The sequence below is a fragment of the Syzygium oleosum genome, unplaced genomic scaffold (assembly GCF_021117445.2).
Source record: "Syzygium oleosum isolate NSW1041296 unplaced genomic scaffold, Sole_v2.1 Sole_v2.43, whole genome shotgun sequence".
Lineage (NCBI taxonomy): Eukaryota > Viridiplantae > Streptophyta > Magnoliopsida > Myrtales > Myrtaceae > Syzygium > Syzygium oleosum.
Window position 1 is genome coordinate 336307 of NW_026607527.1, and position 21110 is coordinate 357416.

General features: G+C 37.5%; 1 long non-coding RNA gene across 1 annotated transcript; it reads left to right on the top strand.

Moving 5' to 3' along the window:
• The first annotated feature begins 18715 nt into the window (after window positions 1-18715).
• Window positions 18716-19568, top strand: LOC130136196 (uncharacterized). The gene is made up of 2 exons (XR_008815210.1): window positions 18716-18883; window positions 18997-19568. It is a non-coding gene; the product is annotated as an uncharacterized LOC130136196 (long non-coding RNA).
• The last annotated feature ends 1542 nt before the right edge of the window (window positions 19569-21110 follow it).

Genomic DNA, 21110 nt, shown 5'->3' on the forward strand with positions numbered 1-21110 from the left:
CGAAAACCTTAGGACTCATAATTGGATAAAAAGATTGCATGAACACTTTAGCGGACAAATAATCAAGTTTAGATACCAAAAAAGCACTAATTAGATAACTAGTGTAATCAAGTCATCGACCCTAAATCTTTGGTTGCGTAGGAAGTGAGATATACTCTCGTACCTCACTTGGTTTCTAGCAGAACCCAATATGCTAGCGGCAAATCCAGTTTCACATAGAATATTCATAAGCTAAATCAAACTTAAAATGAAATGCAACCTTGTGCAAGGTAAGGGCTTGGGAGAGCCGGCGCCTAATCAAGGGCCGTTGGCCCGCCTTTTGGGCATTATCTCTAAATTAGTCTTTTCCCCAACCGCATCGCGGAAAAAGCTGTCGTGACAATGTGATGATAGAATGTGCATTTTTTGGAGAAATTAACAGAATCATACGTTAGTGAAGAGAAACAGCTCGAAAGGTACTATGAGGAACAGTACATGCAAACCCTTGTATCAAATACACATTTTTCATAGTTCCCATTTGAGTAGTTGATGGGATTGGAATCTAGTGTAGGGGAGAAATGGCTTTGATTCAGGTGATTCGTTCAAGTCTTGGCTTCTCTTCTCCTGCTATGGAGCTCGGCTTGCTCTGTTTTTCCTTATAGCTTACTCTCATCCATGAGATGGAAAAGTCGGTTCTTGAAGGTGACGCCCGTTCTGTAAAGATTGTTTTAGTATATCTTTTTGGATTTACTTATATTCTGTCTCCAGTCGAGCCTACTGGAACCGGTAGATTTTGATGAAAACAATTGGAACATACATCAATTAATTTTAGAATTTGAACCTTAGACTTGACTAAGATGAGACTGATTAATCAAACTCTCTTTGGGAGGTTGATGATTTGCTTTTGAGGTGAGATTGTACGACGTCAAGCGAAGGTCTGGCCTGTATTCATGCTAAAACTTGCAGTGATAAATTATAGAAAGACCTCGGAACTTTAGGTGGAAATAATGGGATGGTGAAAAATGTTTCTAAGGTATAGTTGAAAGCGAAGAATTAATGAAGTTGCAACGGTTGGCGGTCATAGAAAAAGGAATTTGGGTTGACGGAGAGGGATCCCACGTGGACCTAATTTATACGTGAAAAATGAATATTTTAATGTTTATTTTTTATTGTGTGAAAAAAAAATTATATAAAGGTTATAAAGTCCTCTCCTTTCGAAGCTCTCAATCCTGCGCAAGAGCTGCATCGTTCACTTTATAAAGGGAAGTAAAGGCATCCCAAAAAGAAGTTCGATTTTTGTACGGCCTCTGTGATTAATATTGATAACTCTTTTTTTAAACTTTTTTTTTAATAATTCAGAGATATTGACATGAAAACACTCATGGAACATCCTGCAAACCCCACGAATTTAATTCTTCTTGTTTAGGATTAAATTTGTTCTATTTGTGTTTGTGGTACTTGATAGAAGTTTGAACGGCAAGATGTCATTGTCTCTCTTCTCTAACTTTTTAAGTGATTAACTTATATTGCAATCTTTGATAGTGCACATCGGACGTTGAAATTTACTGGAATTTAAATTGATCTCGGAACTCCAACTTGAGGCTTGACTCGAGCATGACTTATTAATTCAACTCTCTTTACGGAGGATAATGAAAGTGATTCTGTGGTGTCATCCCATTAGTAGCGACTAGCGAGACACTTATTTAATACGTTCACCTTTTTACTATTGCATCAGGGTCTTCATTTAGCTCGCAGCCTTCGAGCAATTTCAACATCTTTTAAGGGGCGGTGGCCAATTTTTGTAATCATTCTAGGGATAGCAACAAGATGTGCCGGGAGAAGAATGATACGAGATTGCTCATAGCCTGCAGATAAAGCACGAATTTGATTGAGAACCGCCAGGAAGATGAATAATAAATGTATCGGTTTGCTTTCTTTTGGTATAATAAGCAGCTCTTTTTTCAACAAGTATGCAAAATAATTTGAGTCGTAGGGTTCTTCTTCTATATTGAACCATGTGAAATAGGTTTCATTTGGCAAAAATATTTTTCCCTTATCTTATCTCCAAAGATACCGAGTTATATTAGAATCTCATTTTCATATCATCAATCCTAACTAAATATCCTTGCCGCTCCATGTGCTGGTTCAATAGGAGTGGGATCATATCAATGGACGGTCTCGAGCCCGGCCGATCCTTACGTCAGGCCTAATATATTACCCAGTTGACGTTAATTTATTTGAGTTTCATTGTGATCTTATGATCTTCTTCTAAGGTGACAAGGCTTCTTATATTTACATATTAAACCTCTTTTGAGCAGTTTCAACAAATTATGGGTTGAAGCTTAATCCTCGATTATAAAACTTTTTTTGAGTAGATATGGCGAGCTTATTGCAGCGATTTGCTACGAAGAAGTGGCATTACGAGAGGAGCATCGACTATTATATACCTTGAACTTTCTTCAACATCCGGCAAAGCTTAGTGACATTGATCGCACACCATTAAGTTGAAAGGATGACCGGAAGAATGTCAAGCATTTGACTTTTGCAGACAAACTACAACTCATTAAATCAGTTATATTTAGCTTGGTAAGATAGAGGAAAGTAAGCGCATTGCCGGCCTTTGGGAAAGGCTAGCCTCACAATGCCAAGGGAGCTAGAGCAAATTTACTTCCTCATGGTTTTGACAATGCGCATCCTGGGGTGCCACGAGAAGTTCATTTTTTCGAAAGCAGTGTAATAATGCTGCCTCGAGATGAATGTTAAAGTTCCAGACGTCATCTATTGTGAAAGTAAGGAAAAGAGTATAAAAAAAGGAAAAGATGCCACGTCAAACCGAAATATAATGACAAGATCCACCATGTATAGTGGATTTCAAGCTCCACGCTTTCGCATCACCGGCATAGGAATAGCTAAGGGCTTGTCATGATAAATTTTTATACTTTGTTTTCTTTTTTGTTTAATCTAATCTTATCGCGGACACATCTTTACATTTTTTGGCTTGGAACATATGAAATGTTGGGCACTGATCAGGAAAAAAAAAGAAGAAGCTGGGCTTATTTGTTCTTTAGCCCCCACTTGGAGAAATTTTTATCTGCATCTGCTAAGAAAAAGAAACTTTAGTTGTCACTTTCTAGACCACGTGGGACTGACTATTGTTTGCCATTACCTAACATTAACAGGGTCGCTGGTAATTACATTTTTAATGCAAAAGCTTAATAAACCCATGAATAGGTTACTAATCTCAAAGTAAATTCTCGGTCTTCTATATTAAAACTTGCTATTACATTGTAGAAATTATCTGGCATGTTCAAATTTGTTAGGTTATATATATATGGAAAAGTTACTTTTCATATGAAACATTGTTAATCATGTAAAAAGGTTAGTGATTATTCAGAAATTTTTTTTTGGCAAGAGATTATTCAGAAATTGAAAGTAGAGTTTCTTAGGGAAAGTTACTGATCCCATGTAAAATTATTAGTTACATACTTACAAAGTCACATATTTTCTTTTGAAAATTCTAGTAGAGCAAGGGGGTTAGCAAGAAATGGAATGACGTATTCTTAAATTGGCATCCATAGATATGTTGAACATGCAACTTCTGTGGAAATGGGAGTTATGAGATCCAACAGCTAGTCGTGAATAAGTGTGAATAAGAATGGGCAACTCATGCTATCCTTGTTAAGGATCTCAAGCATCTTGCCAAATGTTTTGCGAAATATTTACTCTCATTTAGAACAAGAAAGGATTCGTGATATTACTCATAAATTAGGATCTAATTTCAAATGGGCGCCACCTTGTTTACTTTTGAGAGTTCAATTCTTCGTTCGAAACGATTAAATGTTAGAGTACATTTATCTTAATTGCTCGGTGTGATTTAGAATAGGACGCAAGCGCAATGCTTACCAAAAAGTAGTAGTTTGTCTACGAATTGACAGGGACAGTGAACCCTAGATGCAATATCACTATTTATCTTTAAATCTTTGATACGTATAGTCTTACAAAGGAAGTATACACATATCCATGATATAATTGTCCTTGTTTGAATGCGGTTAGTGTTGGAAATAAGAAACATACTGTTTGACTAGGCCAGAATTAAAACTAGAAATGTAGTAAAGGTCCATGTCCAATTTCGAACCCGTCTTTCTATGGACAGAAAACCCATGTCAGATTTACTATTAGAACTCAAATGTAACATTATATCATCGACCATAAGCTGATATTGTCGTCCGAACACCGAAGATTGTGCAGCCCTTGGGGGCATTCCAGCGATGCTGTTGTCTAAGCTGCAAAACAGATGGCTTCTGGGCTTGAGTTGATTGGGCCGGATGTAGTGTAGCCTTTGTAAGTGGATGGTCACTCTGATTTGTCGGCCAACGAAAATATTTTCTTCTAAAAGATCCTTTAGTTACAGCACGGTGATGTCGACGAGTGGAGAATTGTGGTTTTGCTTTACCAACACGTTATCTCCCAATTTTTTCGGTCGCCTTTTGAAAAAAGGAAAAAGCAAGGAAAAGAAGAAAAGAAGAAAGAGGACACGTCAAACCCAAGGACAATGATATGGTCCACCACCTGTGGTGGATTTCAAGCGGTACCTCCCACATTCCTAAACAAAATAGCCAAAGGCGTTATTCTCTTAGACTTTAACATTTTTGCTTTAATTTTTCCTTTAATCTAATATAATATTTCTACAACAATATGTGAACATCAACTTGCCTTACATACATATTAAGTAGATGTAAATCTTTCTTGTGGACACACACGGCGAGCATGTTTTGCGATTAGCATCTATAATTTAAACACTTCCTATTATTTATTATTACCGCGCGCTCATATTATCTTCAAGTTTTATGCAACGAATGAGGTGATTGGCCATTGATGAGGACAAGTCAACATTTGATTTTTAATTTCTAGAGTATCAAAAGCTCATGATCTCTCTCTATCTCTAATACGCAAAGGAGGAGGAAGAAGAAGACAGACGTGACACGAAAAAAAGAAAAAAACGAACAAAAGAACAAAGTGCTGTTTAATAGTTAGTCATGGTCCAGTTAAGTTGCTTTTTTTACCATGTCTTTTGCCGGCCTCATGCATGCTGTAGATGGCAGTACGGCTTCATAGACGTGGCCCCTAGTTAAGGCCATACCCATCCCATCTGTATTTGTACACATTGTCCAATCCAGCTTCGTCACGTACCAACGGAATCTCTATCCCAAAGTGCGCCCGCTGCCCCACCTGAATGATGCTTTTACATTGCTTTTCGTTTTTGCTTTGCTCCACCTAACACGTTTATCTTCTTTGCCCTTTTTATGATTGCCTTCGGAAAAAGGAGGATGAAAAGGACAATGGGAAAAGAGAAAAAGAAGACACCTCAAATCGCAGGACAATGATTGCCAGCTCTAGTGAACTTCAAGCTTTTTGCGCTCCCACAAACCTCAGCAAAATATCTAAGTATTCTGTCGAGAGATTTTTACCTATATATATTTTTAATCTAATCTTGTCTTGAACAAGTTTTTACTTTTTTGTTGGCTTGAATCATGTGAAATTTTTGCAACCGTTAAATATCGATATGTAATTCACGCATAATTTTTTTTCAAAATCTTTTGATAATTTAAATAACATTTTAAAAAAGCATAAACAAATAAGTCCTGAGAAAACTCATCTAACTCTGATCATCATAATTACCTTCTTTCGTTCTATTTCATCGTGTGTCATTTGCGAAACCATATTATGCATGTATATAACAAGAAAGTAAGATAAAATGGAGCTTAGCGGTTTCAGCTATATCATTACAAATCTTCAGTCATTTCCACTATTCTTAACATTAATTAGACATGTTGCTTCAAAATAAAGCAAAAAAATAAACCTTAATCATTAAATCTAATCTAAGAAAATGTTTTTTTAAACATTACATCGACATCAACTTACCATATCTACTAATTTGGATGTAATATTTTGCACGCGTATATATATAATTTTTGCAATCGGTATTTGTCATTTATAAATTTCTAAATATCTTTAAAAGGGTTTTGTATGGTAATTGAGGTAAGGTGCCCATAGTAAGTTTTTTACGCACTAAAAGAGGTAGTTGGCCATTAATGAGTGACGATTGACATATTAACATTTGGCTTTTTAATATCAAGAGTTCCCACGAGGGCCCGTGTCTCTCTATCTTGAAAACGCGGAGGAGGAGGAAGAAGAGAAACGCGGCGTGGTGCCTCAAAAAAAAGAAAAACAAGAGAAAAAGAAAGCGATGGTCGAATTAAGTTGCTTTTTGGCCATGTCGGTCACGTAGCAATTATTTATGTCATGCCTCATCTTCTGTCAACCTCATGCTGTATATGGCAGCACGGCTTCATACATGTGGACCCTAATATTGAGAAAATATTAGGTGAATATTTTCTCCCCTAATATTAGGCAATTATTGTGCATCTTCTTGGGTTTTTTATTTTTTATTTAATTCGAGTAGTCAATTTATATAAACCGTTCTTCCTTTCACTTAGATGCTCTCTACGATGATGACGTGTGAAAAGTAAGGGCATTTTTTTCACCAAGGCATGCACAAAATTACGAAAGATAGTAATGAAAGTGGGTGCCAAAATCTATATATTGTGAAAATCGTGTGGTTGAGAAGCGGGCGAACACCCGCGGACAAAAAGTCAGGCTTTAAAGAACAGTGCAAAGAGACGTACATCTACTGGCGTGCGTCTTGACAAAGGAAATGTATATTTTTAGAGGGACGAGGTTTGTTTTGGGCTGTAATTTCAGCGACCGGTTTGGTTTTGTGGGAACCGACGAATCGCCTTCGCCACCCGCTGGCCGACCGGTTGCTTTGGTCTTTTTGCTAAACTTTCCTGTATCTCTCTTGTTTTTGCAACGAAAGAAAAGGAAGTGCATTGGAGAGACTCCAGAGGTGAATGAACAACAACACCACCATAGTCATAGTGAAGCATGTCGTCGGAAAGGGAAGATGAGAATTACCTTCTTCCTGGAAGAGTCACAAATTTCAGTTTTAGTTTGGACAAGATTATGAAAGAGTTACTTCTCCTGCCACATCCTCTATGAATGATAATGACTACAAGTCTTTCACACATAGCGCGCACATACACACGGATAAACGTGTCTACACTGCAAAAGATGCTCCAAAAATATGTTAAAAGGGTATTTTGCGTAGTCTATGCAGGTTTTAAATTCACACAAGAAAATAGCACCGGGTTTTTTTAGGACTCAAATTTTTGAGGATGTTAAAAGATGCTTTGCATATTCTAGCCATGTCTCGAGAATCCACACTGTTAGACCTTCGAAATGCATTCTTAGTAGTGATGAGGTCCGAGGCCTGGTGTCATCGACTAGTCATTAGTGCCCAACTAGAAATTGCTATGGTCTTGCAAGTACTATTAGAAAACATCTACAAGGGAATTCGGCAAAGATTTGATTGCGTATATTGAATAGGGCTAAATTAGACGAATAGTATGTTAGGGGAATAAAAAATAAGAGCCAGACTCAAAAGATAAGACAGGTGGCTTGTCTTATAGTAATTGATAAAGGAAAGTGATAAATTTGAACAAAAGGATATTATTACAAACTAATCAATATGTAAAATATTTTGTGCAAATTGTATATGCCAGAAAAAAAACCATGGGTATGCCTAAATATATTATTTTACATTACATAAACGTGCAAGTTTTGGTATTGCCTAGTATTGGAAGAGAGATCTTAAAGGCAGTTTTATTTATTTGTTTAGAGAATATGAAAAAATAAGGGAAGAAAGAAATAATTTAGGAGCATTTATCCATAGGTAGCAGATAATTTTGAGAGATTGGCAAGGAGAGTGAACTTCCTTAATCAAAGAGTAATGTTTTAATAAAATAAGAGCAATAATGTCAAGTGACGATATGAAGGAGAGTTTTCAATTGAGAAGTGTACCGTTGGCAATGGAATGTTTAACAAATCTGTCATGTTACCTAAACATATAGAACTTTCTATTTGAATGAAAAGACTCGGTCTTAACATGTATTGCATATGTATCGATATATCTACATAGATATTAGTTAATAATTAATTGCAGCTCACATCTTACCGTACCCGAATCAAAGCAAACTAATGTTTCTTAGGTTTATAAAGTAAGTTTTGTTAACAATTTTTTCATGCCTCATATCCATCCCAAGAAATTAGACAATGACCTTCATCATTTAAAAAAATGTATATATAGAACGAAGCCTTGGGAAAAAAAAAGAAGTGTTTGTCCTTGGAGAAGCAATTTGCTTTCCCGACTTGGTCCTATTCTCCTTGGCTTCTGGGCCTCGGAAACTGTCACATGAAAACAATCTACTGAATAAATATCTCTGTCACTTCAACACCGACATTTTCATTGCCCTTGCAAGCATGCTAGACTATTGCACAATGGATGATCTATATGTCCTTAAACTACTTCGTTTAAATTATGAAGTGTTAAATTTCGATGATATTCTTGAGATGGGAGGAGAAAATTTACCCATCAAAAAGCGACAGGGCATGTGAACACCAACACATTAAAATAGAAAATGTATTTATGGAGCTTGAGAGAATGCTGCCGGACAGGTTGCAAAAGCCCCTATCGAAGGTTTCGGCCTTCCCTGCTATAGTAAGGTACCTTGTGTAACCACTCACTAATGATCAGTGAAAACCGTATGCTAAATAAATATCTCAGTCACTTCAACACCAGCATTTTCATTGCCCTTGCGAGCATGCTAGACTATTATTAAACACTAGAAGCAGGAAAAGCCTTTAGACAAACCAATCGAGGACCTTGGACCCAACCTCGGTGAGTCCCATATGCATTATTGACTTGGGCTTCATCTTTCTATTATGTGTGGCTGAGAATTCCCGTAATCAACATGAACGTGCGATGCATGTCCTGATAAATCCCTAGCCTTGAAATCACTGGACTAATATCTTTTAATTCACAGAGAGAAAAAGAGAGACAGAGAGAACAAAAATGATCAGGAGCATTGCTAGAGAGATCATTGCTAAGCTAATATCTATTATATATATGTATGAATAATGAGAAAGTAAGATAGAATGGAGCTTAAAGGTGGAGCCATATCATTACAAAACTTCGTTTCTTCCCACTTTCCTTAACATTAATTAGACAAAATATCTTTATTATCTATTATTATTGTGCACTTACATTATCTTTAAGAGGGTTTTTGTACGATAAATAAGATGGGTGCCTATATTAAGTTTTATGTAATAAGTGAGGTGGTGGGCCATTAATGAGTAACAATTGACAGATTAATGTTTGATTTTTAATATCTAGAGTTTCAAAAGCGGCTGGTCTCTCTATCTCCAAAATACCAAGGAGGAGGAAGGAGACAGAAGTGGCGCAAAACCAAAAACAATAAAAAGAAGAAGAGCAAAGTGATGTTAACAAGCGACCATGGTGGAGTTGAGTTGCTTTCTGGTCATGTTAGTCACGTAGCAGTATGACTTTGCACACGTTGACCACTCCAAAATTGTCACGTACCAACAAAATCTCCACTTGAAAGATACTTTTGCGAAGAAATTTGTATAATACTCGTATTGTGCAACTTTTTTTGGTTATTTATTTATTTATTTGAATATTATATGCAATATAGCTTCTTTCTTTTACTTAGATGCATGTGAAAAGTGTTAAGCCGAAGCATACAACTTTTTAGTTTTCCACCGTAACAAAAATTATAGAAAATTATACACGAAAGTACGTACAAATATTTATATATTACTAAAATTGTGCGAACTAAGAAGCACCCAAATACCTGCAGACAAAAAGATGCGCTTCAAATAACAGTGTAAAAATATACATCTGATGGTGTGTCTCGACAAAGGAAACTTACCACTTGCCAATAATATCTTTAGATACCTAGAACTTCCTTTAATATGCAAAGCTTAGCGACAAAGATTGCAAACCACTTGTAGAAAGGATAACCCTAAGAATGTCAAGTAATTCCGTGGATTCTTGCTTGCTCCTTTAAATGCCTCCATAGATTGGTACCGAGAGCCAGCTTCATTTGGATTGTTTGGGTGCGGCTTTATCTGTTAAAGGACCAAAGTATTTGGTCCGTTGAACCTAACGGTGGTTCTACTTACATTTGGTGGAAGCTTTTGAACGTGAGCAGTATACTTAAGCCTCATGTCAAACATATCGTTGAGAGCTGCAAATCTACTTCCTTACGGTTTGACAATGGGCATCCTGGAGTGCCGCTAGAAAGTTTATTCTTCAAGAGCTGTGTAATAAATGCCGCCTATGTTAAAAGTCTCAGACGTTATTTATGGTGATAAATGGCAATGGCCTCCTGCTAGATCTGATTTTTTTGTTGAAATCTAAGCAAGGCTGTGTGATTCAATCTTGCCATGCTCAAATGCCATTTGCCGATGCTTGGGAATCAGTGAGAAAAAGGAGGTCCAAGTTGCTATGCCATAAACTTATTTGGTTTGATCCTAATGTTCCTAAGTTTGGGTTAACACCCTGAACAAGCTGCTCAGTATCAATAGATAGCCGATATTGTCGTACAAGCTGCACTTGTTATTTATGTGATGCTTATTTTTTAATCTAGATGTCACCTTACCATTGAGTGCTCTTTCTATAAGACGAGAGACAGCTTCGGGACTCGTCCTTTCTCTGCGATGCTGACAGGGCTATTGGATGTGGGGATACTGAATTTCAATGGGCTTTTCAATACCGCAGAAGGAGAACATTTTCGAAAACTCTAGTAAAGCTGTGCTTGGAATAGGGCTATCTACTTTATTTAGACCGAAAGAAACATTATGCTTCGTGATGGTCCTTCCCCTTCTACTAATTTAGTGATTAGTTTTATCATGGTTGCTGTTAGAACCCGAAGGTAACATTTTATGATCAAGCATAAGCTGATATTATCCACCGAACACCAGAGACTGTGCAGCCATTGGGGCATTCCCTGTGCTGCTGCTGTTGTCTAAGCTGCAGCAAGATGGTTGGTGGGCTTGAGTGATTGTGCTGGATGGAGTGCGACCGTTGTAAGTGGACGGTGATTCCGATTTGTCTGCCAACTGGATTATTGAAAAGTTGTGGTTTTGCTTCACCAACACATTATCTCACACTTTTTCTGGTCGTCTTTTGGAAAAAAAGAAAAGATAAAAAAGGAAAAGGGGAAAAGATGACACATCAAATCGAAGGACAGTGATATGATCCACCTGTGTTGGATTTCAAGCTCTAAGCTTTCACAAACATTAACGAAAGCTTGTTTGTTTAATTAAATTAATCTTAATTTGAAATCAATTTTATAATTTTCGGCCTGAAACATGTAAAATTTTCACAAACATAATTTTTATATATTTTTTCAACATTTTTTGTATTTAAATAATATTTTAAAATTTAACAGAAAAGTAAACAATTTTTTTTGCATTTTAAAAAACACAAATAAATGAGTGCTAAAAAAAATCAGCTATTATGTGTTATTTGTGAAACCAAAACTCTCTCCACACAAACGTACATACATATCTATCAATGATAGGAAAGTAAGGTAGAGTGGAGTTTAATGGTGGCCTAATTCCAAAAAAAAACATCAATTTTAGGTCGAGGGACAATTCTGGCCCAAACTTTTTTTTGTTTCATAAAAAAACACCAACTTTAGGTCGAGGGACAATTATGGCCCGAACTTTTTTTTATCCCGTAAAAAGGTCGAGTGAAAATTCTGGCCCCAATTTTTTTTTGTCTCATAAAAATCACCAACTTTCATCATGATCCCAAATCTTGCCCCCCGTTGACTTTCACCATTGTTTGAGAAAAAAGGTTATGGTGGTGAGCTTGGCGAATCTCGTCCATGGCGTCTGTCGACAGGCGGTGGTCAGCTTCAGATTACTTTTGGCTAGAGAGATTTAATCTGGAGATATTTTTGACTTGTCGGTGAAGTAAAGGAGACGAATAGTTTCACAGTTATTTTTCAAATTGTGGCTTAGAAAATAAGACAATGAATATTACTTTAAATCCAGTTAGCAAGGCACGTAGATTTATTGCTAAGGTGGAATAGTCAAATTAGATAATAAATGGTCCTAAGTCAATGGGGGCCAAATTTGAGATTTAAGTGAAAGTTGATACTTTTTTACGAGATAAAAAAAAGTTGTTGCCAGAATTGTCTTTTGACCTAAAGTTGGTGCTTTTTTACGGGACAAAAAAAAATTCGGGCCAAAATTATCCCTTAACCTAAAGTTGGTACTTTTTTACGGAACAAAAAAAAAGTTCGGGCCAAAATTGTCCCTCGACCTAAAGTCGATGCTTTTTTTTAGAATTAACCCGTTTAATGGTTAAGTTGCATCATCACAAAAGTCCATCCTTTCTCACCTTTTTAAAATTAATTAGACATATTACGTTAAAATAAAATAGAATAAAACTCAATCATCTCATTTGATATAGGGAAAAAGACATTAAAAACTCTAAATTATGCACACCATGACACATTTATCCTAAACTTTTTCTGTAATACCAAAAGTCTCAAATTTGTACATATGTGACACATTTGCTCTCCATCGAGATTGTGTCAATGAACACTGTTTAAAATTTTACTACATGGACGACGGAAGACAAACGAGGTTGACATGGCGTCAACGTAGCTTAAGTGAAATAAAAACGATGTTGTTTTGGTTGGAAAATCATCTAATGTGATTTTGATAGAGAGTAAATGTACCACACGGGTACAAAGTTAAGGTTTTTTATGTCACTAGAAAACTTTTAGGGTAAATGTATAGTAGGGGCATAATTTATAGTTTTTCATGTTACCGAAAAAAGTTCAGGTAAAGGTAAATGTACAGTAGATATAATTTGGAGTTTTTGGTGGTTTTTGTTTTCCTTATTTCGAGAACGATATATGAACATCAACTTGCCTTACATATTAAGTGGATGTAATTTATCTTGTTCACACGCACAGGGAGCATTGATGAAGTGGGATGTTTTGCTATTAGTATTTATCATTTAAATACTTTCTAGTAATTATTATTACCGTGCACTTATATTATCTTTAAGTTTTAATGAGGTGATTAGCCATTAATGAGGACAATTAAATAAGTCAACATTTGATTATTAATTTCTAGAGTTTCAAAAGGGCATGGTCTCATAGAAGAGGGAGGGAGAAGACATTCGTGGCAAAAAATAAAAACAAAACGAAAGAACAAAGTGATGGTTAATAGTTAATCCCGGTCGGGTTAAGTTGCTTTCCGGCCAATTGTCCTATACAACTTCAGACAGAATCCCCAAAGTGCGATCGCGGCCCCAACAGAAAGACGCTTTTTACTCTCTGCTTTCTGTTTTGCTTTGCTCCACCAAACACGTGAGCTTACCCTTTTTATGGTTTCCCTTGGAAGAAAAAGGAGAAAGTCAGGAAAAAAAAAAGGACAAAGGGAAAATAATCTAAAAGCTGTGTTGATAGATTTATATATACATATATATATATATATATGTACACACATATATGTTTTTAATCTAATCTTGTCTTGAACAAGTTTTAAAGTTTATTTAGCTTAAAACATATGAAATTTTCACAACACATAATTCTTCAAAACCCTTTAATATTTTAAAATTTAGTTTTTGCATTTTAAAAAGCATAAATGAACAAGGATCAAGAAAACTAAGCTAACTCTGATAGTTATGATTACCTTCTTTCGTTCTATTTTATAGTGCGTCATCTATGAAACCAAACTTTATACACATACACACATATATATCTCTGAATAATGAGAAAGTAAGATGAAATGGAGCTTAATGGTTGAGCTATATCATTACAAAACTTCATTCATTCCCACTTTCTTTAACATTAATTAGACAAATTGATTTAAAATAAAGTAGAAACAACATAATCATCGCATTTAATCTAAGATAATGCTTTTAGAACAACACATCAACATCAACTTATATATATACACAAGTTTTTGCAATTGGAATTTGTCATTTAATTATTTGTTATTTATCTACTATTATTGTGCAATCATATTATCTTTGGGGGGTGGGTTGCGGGGGTTACAATGAATGAGGTGGGTGCCCATATTAAGTTTTATATAAAAAATGAGGTGGTGGGCCAATGATGAGAGATAATTGACTGATTAACATTTGATTTTTAATATCTAGAGTTTCAAAAGCACCTGCTCTCTATCTCTAAAATGCAGAGGAAGGAGACAGACGTTGCACGGAACCAAGAAAAAATAAAAGAAAGAGAAAAATATACATATATATATATGTATGTACTAATTTGACAAATGACAAATGAGTTATCTTTTGAATGCACAATAATAGTAGATAATAAAAAATATTTAAATGAAAAATGTATATATATACATAAGTATATTTATGAAAGATTCCATCTGATTTAATAAATAAGAAATTAGACCATCTCTGTCATACCGCAAATCCATCTCAAGAAATTAGACCATGACCTCCATCATTTAAAAAAGGAAAAATTCCATTTTGGTACCCAAAAATGGGGTTGGTATGTATTCTTTTGTCCGATGGAGTTCCGTCATTAAAAAAAAAAAAAAAAGAAGCAATGCACGTTGCTCAGGACCAAAAGATGCAATTATTTAACTAGACATTACATAATGGGGTGTCCCCACTCTCTCTGTAACTCACTTTTAACAAAGATGTTTTATAAGAAAAGTTAAAAAGACGAAAGCGTTGATTATTCGAGAATAACTTAGCATAAGGTGCATCACACCCGAGAGACTTGGGCTGCAATGTGGATTTGATAATTATACTTTTGTTCTTTCTACTTTTGCCATGGAACCAATACGTAAAGAACGATTCCAGCAAAAAGAATTGCTGCTGTGTTTCGACGCAGAACCCTTCCCTCATCCATCAATTCGTCTTGGATGCTCCACTGATAAATATTCCTCTAGTGAGCCTTCCGTTCCATCAATTTGTCTTTGATGCTCTTTCTACTTTTGCCATGGAACCGATACGTGAGGAATTTTGGCGTGTTTATTCACATTGGGTGGGGCTATTTAGGCATCCAATTTAGCTTAAATCAAATCCTTCGTAGCAAAATGACCAAAATATCCTTCACATTGAAAGCATTGATAGACCTGCGTTTTATTTGAAAAAAAAAAACGAATATGCCTGTGCATTTTCTCTCTCATTTATTGTCTTGTGTCTTTTCATATTTAATGTGGACACGATGAGAGATTCTAATTTAAATTTTCTCAGCTACTCTTCTGATTTCGTAAATTTAGTTTATATAAGAATTTATCTAAACAACATCTTCAGCCTATTAATCATAAAAAAATGGCCAGCATATGCATGTTCCAGATTATCAAATTACATTGATGCCTTCATTGATCTTTAGCTATAATTCTTTCAAAATATCACGATGAATCTCCAGTTCTTAGGTTCTTCATCTTTCAACATTCGTTATTTCGTGGAAGAGATCATTTCCACAGGTTAAAATGGTACGAGATTTGATTATAATTATCTTAATAATTTAAAAATATTTAATTGCCATGGTTCAAATATGTATTATCAACTCCATCGGCGAGAGCAGCTCTAGCCGGATTTGGCGAGGGCTGCCCTCGCCCGCCCAGCCCAGGCGAGGGCGGGTCTCGCCCGACCCCAGTGGGGGCGGCCCTCGCCCGACTCCGGCGGGGGCGGCCCTTGCCCAACTCCGGCGGGGGCAGCCTTCGCCTAAGGCCGGTGACCTCCTTCGGAGGCCGGCGGAGGGAAGAGAAAAAAAAAAGAAAAGGAAAAGGAAAAGAAAAAAAGTGTAAAAATAAAATAAAAGTACCGTTCCGGTGCTGGAACAGTACCTTTTTTGGCCGCCGGCGTACATTTTGGCCGGCCGACGATCCAGACCCTTATTTGAGACTTTTTGAGTACTTCGGACCCTTATTTGAGACTGATTAAGCACTTCAAACCCTTATGTGACACTTTGTCCACTTTGGGTACCAAATTGAGAATTTGACCCTATTTTGGGTACCAAAAATGGAATTTTTCCTTTAAAAAATAATAATATAGAACGAAGCCTTGGGAAAAAAACGAAGTGTATGTCCTTGGAGACGCAATTTGCTTTCCCAACTTGGTCCTCCTATTCTCCTTTGCTTCTGGGCCTTGGAATCTGTCAGATGAAAACACGCGGCTAAATAAATATCTCCGTCACTTTCAACACCAGCATCTTCATTGCCCTTTTGCAAGCATGCTAGACTACTATACAGTAGAAGCAGGAAAAGTCTTTAGACAAAACCAATCGAGGACCTTGGACCCAACCTCGGTGGGTCCCACATGCATTATTGTCTAGGGCTTCATCTTCTGTTATGCGTGGCTGGGGCGAATTCCCATCTTCAACATAAACTTTCGATACATGTCCTTAGAGGTCTCCAGCCTCGAAATCATTGGACTAATTATCTTCTAATCCAAAGGGAGAGAGGGAAACAGGGAGAACAAAAATGGCGGAAGCTGTCACTGGGACCATTGCTGAAGAGATCATTGCTAAGCTAATATATATAATGGAGCTTAATGAGCGACAATTGGCCGGTTAATATTTGATTTTTTATATCCGGAGTTTCGAAAGCGGCTGGTCTCTCTGTTTCTAAAATACAAAGGAGTAGGAAGGAGACAGAAGTAGCGTAGAACCAAAAAAATAAAAAAAGCAGAAAGTGATGTTAATAGGTGACCGGTGGAGTTAAGTTGCTTTTTGGCCGTGTCAGTTACGTAGCAGTACGACTTCATACACGTCGACCCCACCGTACTCGTCCTATCTGTCTTTGTACACGCTGTCCACTCCAGATTCGCCACGTACCAACAAAATCTCCCCCACCCCCCTCCTCAATTGTGATCTCGGGCCTCAACCCCAGCTGAAAGATGCTTTTGCGAAGGACTTTGTATAATAATCGTATTGTTGCAACTTTTTGGGTTTTCTTATTATTTATTTGAATAGTTGATATATGCATATCGTTTTTTCTTTTACTTTGATGCTTTATATGATAATATCATATGAAAAGTAAGGGCAGTGTTCAAGCATACAACTTTTAACTTTTCCATCATAACAAGAATTATAAAAAATTATCTAAGAAAGTACGTATAAATATTTATATATTATAAAAATTGTGCGAATAAGAAGCACTCAACCCCTGTAGACAAAAAGTCATGCTTTAAATAAGAGTGCAAAGATATAAATTTCATGGCGTGTCTCGACAAGGGAAACTTACCCACCCGCCAAGAATATCTTTTAATAGGCGAGGTTGGTTTTTGGCTGCAATTTCAGCAACCAATTAGTTTTGTGGGAACTGTCGAATCACCTTAAGCGCCTGCTAGCTGATTGGTTGCTCAGGATTTTTTGTTGAACCTTCATGTAACTCTCTTGTTTCTCTAAAGCAAAACGACAACATGAGTCAAAATGGCCTAAAAAGAAGAAATGCATTGGAGAGACACCATACGAGGAAGAACAGCTACACCACCATACTTGAAGTGATTGTTGTGAAATATATTATCGATAAGGGAAAAGGAGAATTGCATCTTTCTGGAAGAGTTGAAAAGAAAAGTAACTTCTCCTACCGCATCCTCTATGAAAAATAATGACCACAAGTCTTTCACTTTTGACTTTTAATATATAGTATGAAAATTTCCATTCTAAGCTTATGTAATATAAATAATATTATGTTTGATAATTGACGCGATATTAAATGATTTCAATTGACTAAAAGTATTGTATGATTGGCTTTTCATTTCATATAAGGGGCTATCTAATTTATTTAGACGAAAGGAATTTTATGCTTTATGATGGTCCTTCCCTTCCGCTAATCGAGGGATTGGCCTTATAATGTTTGTTAGAACTCAAATGTAACATTTTTTTTAAGGTTGAGCAATCGGGTCAGTTAAATTCGGAACAGAACTGAACTCGCCCGATTCTACACTGGTTCACACGAGTTGCGGTCAGCTCTCATATAAAAATTCTGGGAACTAGGCTTTTTTTTTTTGGGTTTGTTGGGAACCAGCTTTTGGGAGAAAATATTCAGTGGTTACCAAACACCACGTCATCGTCCTACGTGGCGTGCGTGTTCCACCCAAAAGACGACATGTGTCACGTGACGTGGCAATGGAAGGAAGCGCTTTTGTCTCTCTCCTAGGCCCGGTTGGTGGGGAAAGTACTGACCACAGTAAATATTTATTACCTCTGAGCTCTCGCTCTCTCTCCTCTCTCCTCTCTCCTCTCTCCTCTCTGTAACGTGAAGGAGGTCTTTTGCCTTCTCTCTCTTCTGCAACCCATTCTCCCTTCCTCTCGCGAGCTCACCCGAAGCCCTCCCCTCCTCCTTCTTCTTCGCCTCCGGCCTCGCCTTTCCGACTCCGGCTCCAGAAACCGTCTGGAGAAACCGCCTGCCTCGGGTTCCGATTTCGGGCTCGGACGATTTTGATGGGGAAGTGATTTCCTTTTGGCGCCTAAAAATTGAATCTTGACTTTCCAAACAAACTGAAATTCCAGTGCAAACGCTCATCTCATCGGCTTTCGTAGCTTCATCTGCTAAACCCATCTTCTCTCTCGCTCGCTCGCTCTCTAGCTTGTAGCTTTGGGATTCCGGCGACGCCGTCGACGGCCGTGGGGATGTTGTAATGGAGGAGAGAGAGAGGAGTATGGGTGCTCTGTCTAAACCCATTTTTGTCTCACGCTCGTAGCTTTGGGATTCCGGCGACCGCGGCTATGGAGGATCGGTATTCTGCTTCCATGGGTATCCATGGAATGGCACACAGGTAAATTTTTCTGTTTTCAGGCAGAGCTTCTTCTTAATCATGATGACGGGATGGTTTGTGAATAACTTAACAATTTATGCGACTGTTCTAGAACGATTCAGATGAGATGTCATTTGTATTTGTGATCACCAAAAAGAATTTGGTTGGAAGCTTAGGATACTGACTTAAGTTGTCAAAGCTAGAATCGAAGAAACGGTAATGAACTTGTTCAAGTTTTGTTCTAAAAGGAATTATAGTCAGTTCAGTTCATTATAGCCATCTTCAACGTGCAAGGACGCTAACCTGATTCTGCTACTTTCAATATGCAGGCGTTGTTTGGTATATTTGCTGGGCATAGAGGTGTAATCGCTACTGGGTTTGCCGACTTGAGTAAGTATATCATAGATGAAGTGGTGAGAAGAGACCAGGATGAAACAGAGACGGTTACCTGAAGACCGATTTGGATTTTTTGAATGAGGAATCACGAGGCAGCTCATGCTGTGTAACTGCGTTGATTAGAAGGGGCAACCACTTCGTGTTTAAGGCTAGAGATTATCAAGATGTTCTTTGTTGAGCCGGCACTGAAGAGGCTCGTACATCTGATCATAGGCTTTGCAGGGAAGATGGAAAGGAACGGATTAAGGCTCTCACAACATTCTATTCATTCTTTACTTGTAAAAAGATACTGCGCAATTAAGTTCTTTTACCTTAGCCACTTACATTCTGAAATCGCCTGAGTTACCAAACTCTGCTTGTGTAGAAGCTTGTGAGATTTCTATCCATTTTCATGAAAGCTAAGATTAATGATCAAGCTATTGTATCATGTATATTATGTTTTATTTCTATGTATACGGAGTGGGTCTATCCATTAATTTCACTTGAAAAAATATTCTTTTCCATTGTCGTGGCTGTGAAAGTCGTTCAACATACATGATTTATGTCCTAATGCAATGGCTTCCCTTCTTGTCCTGGAGTTTCTGTAAGCATCCATCATGAAGAGAGCTTCAATAGAAAATCGAGTCCTCTCATAGTTGTTCAATGGCATAGCTCAGGATTGTTGTTGATAGTGTAGCTAGAGTCCCCTCATAGTTGTGACTTTCAAAGCGAGATCTAGATACAACAAAAAAAAAATGGATCATTTTGTATGATTCATGTCGCAATTCATCGTCATGCTAGTTTGGGGTGCCATTGGCAACCCCTCTGCCCTCTCTCTCAAATGCTTCTCATGTTTTTCTAGAGGTGGAATCAAGGCATAATGTAGCACGTCTCCAACCAATAAGCGCGAAATAACGTAAAAAGAAAGACCAATCCCAACACACCAGCGTTGAACATAGATCCGTGAGGGCGAGGATATACACCACACGAAAAAGAGGACTTCATAGCAGAGCATCTCCTTTTCTAAGTCAACTAATTCGAACTACTTCAATAAAATAACATCTCAAGCAAGCTGCAAAAGATCAACAACACTGCAATCAATTCTCTAATAGACAAATCCAATTACCGAACAGCAATAAGTAAAGGGTTCACACTTAAATATGTCAACTAGTTTATCCAGCATCGATTCAAACTCAAATGCGACAACCTCGCTAACCAAATATGAACGAATCCCAAAAAAATAAAGAAATCAATCCGTCTCGAGTTGATTAATCCTATGAATTTCAAATCAAACGAACAGAACATCTGGCAGAAAGCAGAAAGAACTATCAGAAGCTGAAGCGCTATTGAGAAAAATGGAGAGAAGTTCTCTTCTTTTTCTTCTGGGTATGGCAGATTCATCATATAGAACACTTGAGTTTGCCTATAATTTCCAGTTGACTCGAGATTGGGTCAGCCATGCCCAACTCAGAAAGTGCGAGCAAGCGAGCGAGAGAGAAGATGGGTTTAGCAGATGAAGCTACGAAAGCCGATGAGAATGAGCGTTTGCACTGGAATTTCATTGTCTTTGGGAAGTCAAGATTCAATTTTTAGGCGCCAAAAGGAAATCACTTCCCCATCAAAATCGTCCGAGCCCGAAATCGGAACCCGAGGCAAGCGGTTTCTCCAGGCGGTTTCTGGAGCTGAAGTCGGAAAGGCGAGGCCGGAGGCGAAGAAGGAGAAGGAGGGGAGGGCTTCGGGTGAGCTCGGGAGAGGAAAAGAGAATGGGTTGCAAAAGAGAGAGAAGGCAAAAGACCTCCTTCACGTTACAGAAAGGAGAGAGGAGAGAGGAGAAAGAGCGAGAGCGCAGAGGTAATAAATATTTACTGTAGTCAGTACTTTGCCCACCAACCAGCCAGAGGAGAGAGACAAAAGGGCTTCCTTCAATTGCCACGTCACGCGACACATGTCGTCTTTTGGGTGGAACACGAACGCCACATAGGACGATGACGTGGTGTTTGGTAACCACTGAATATTTTCTCAGCTTTTGGGGAGAACTGGTTTGGAACAGTTCAAAACAAAGCTAAAT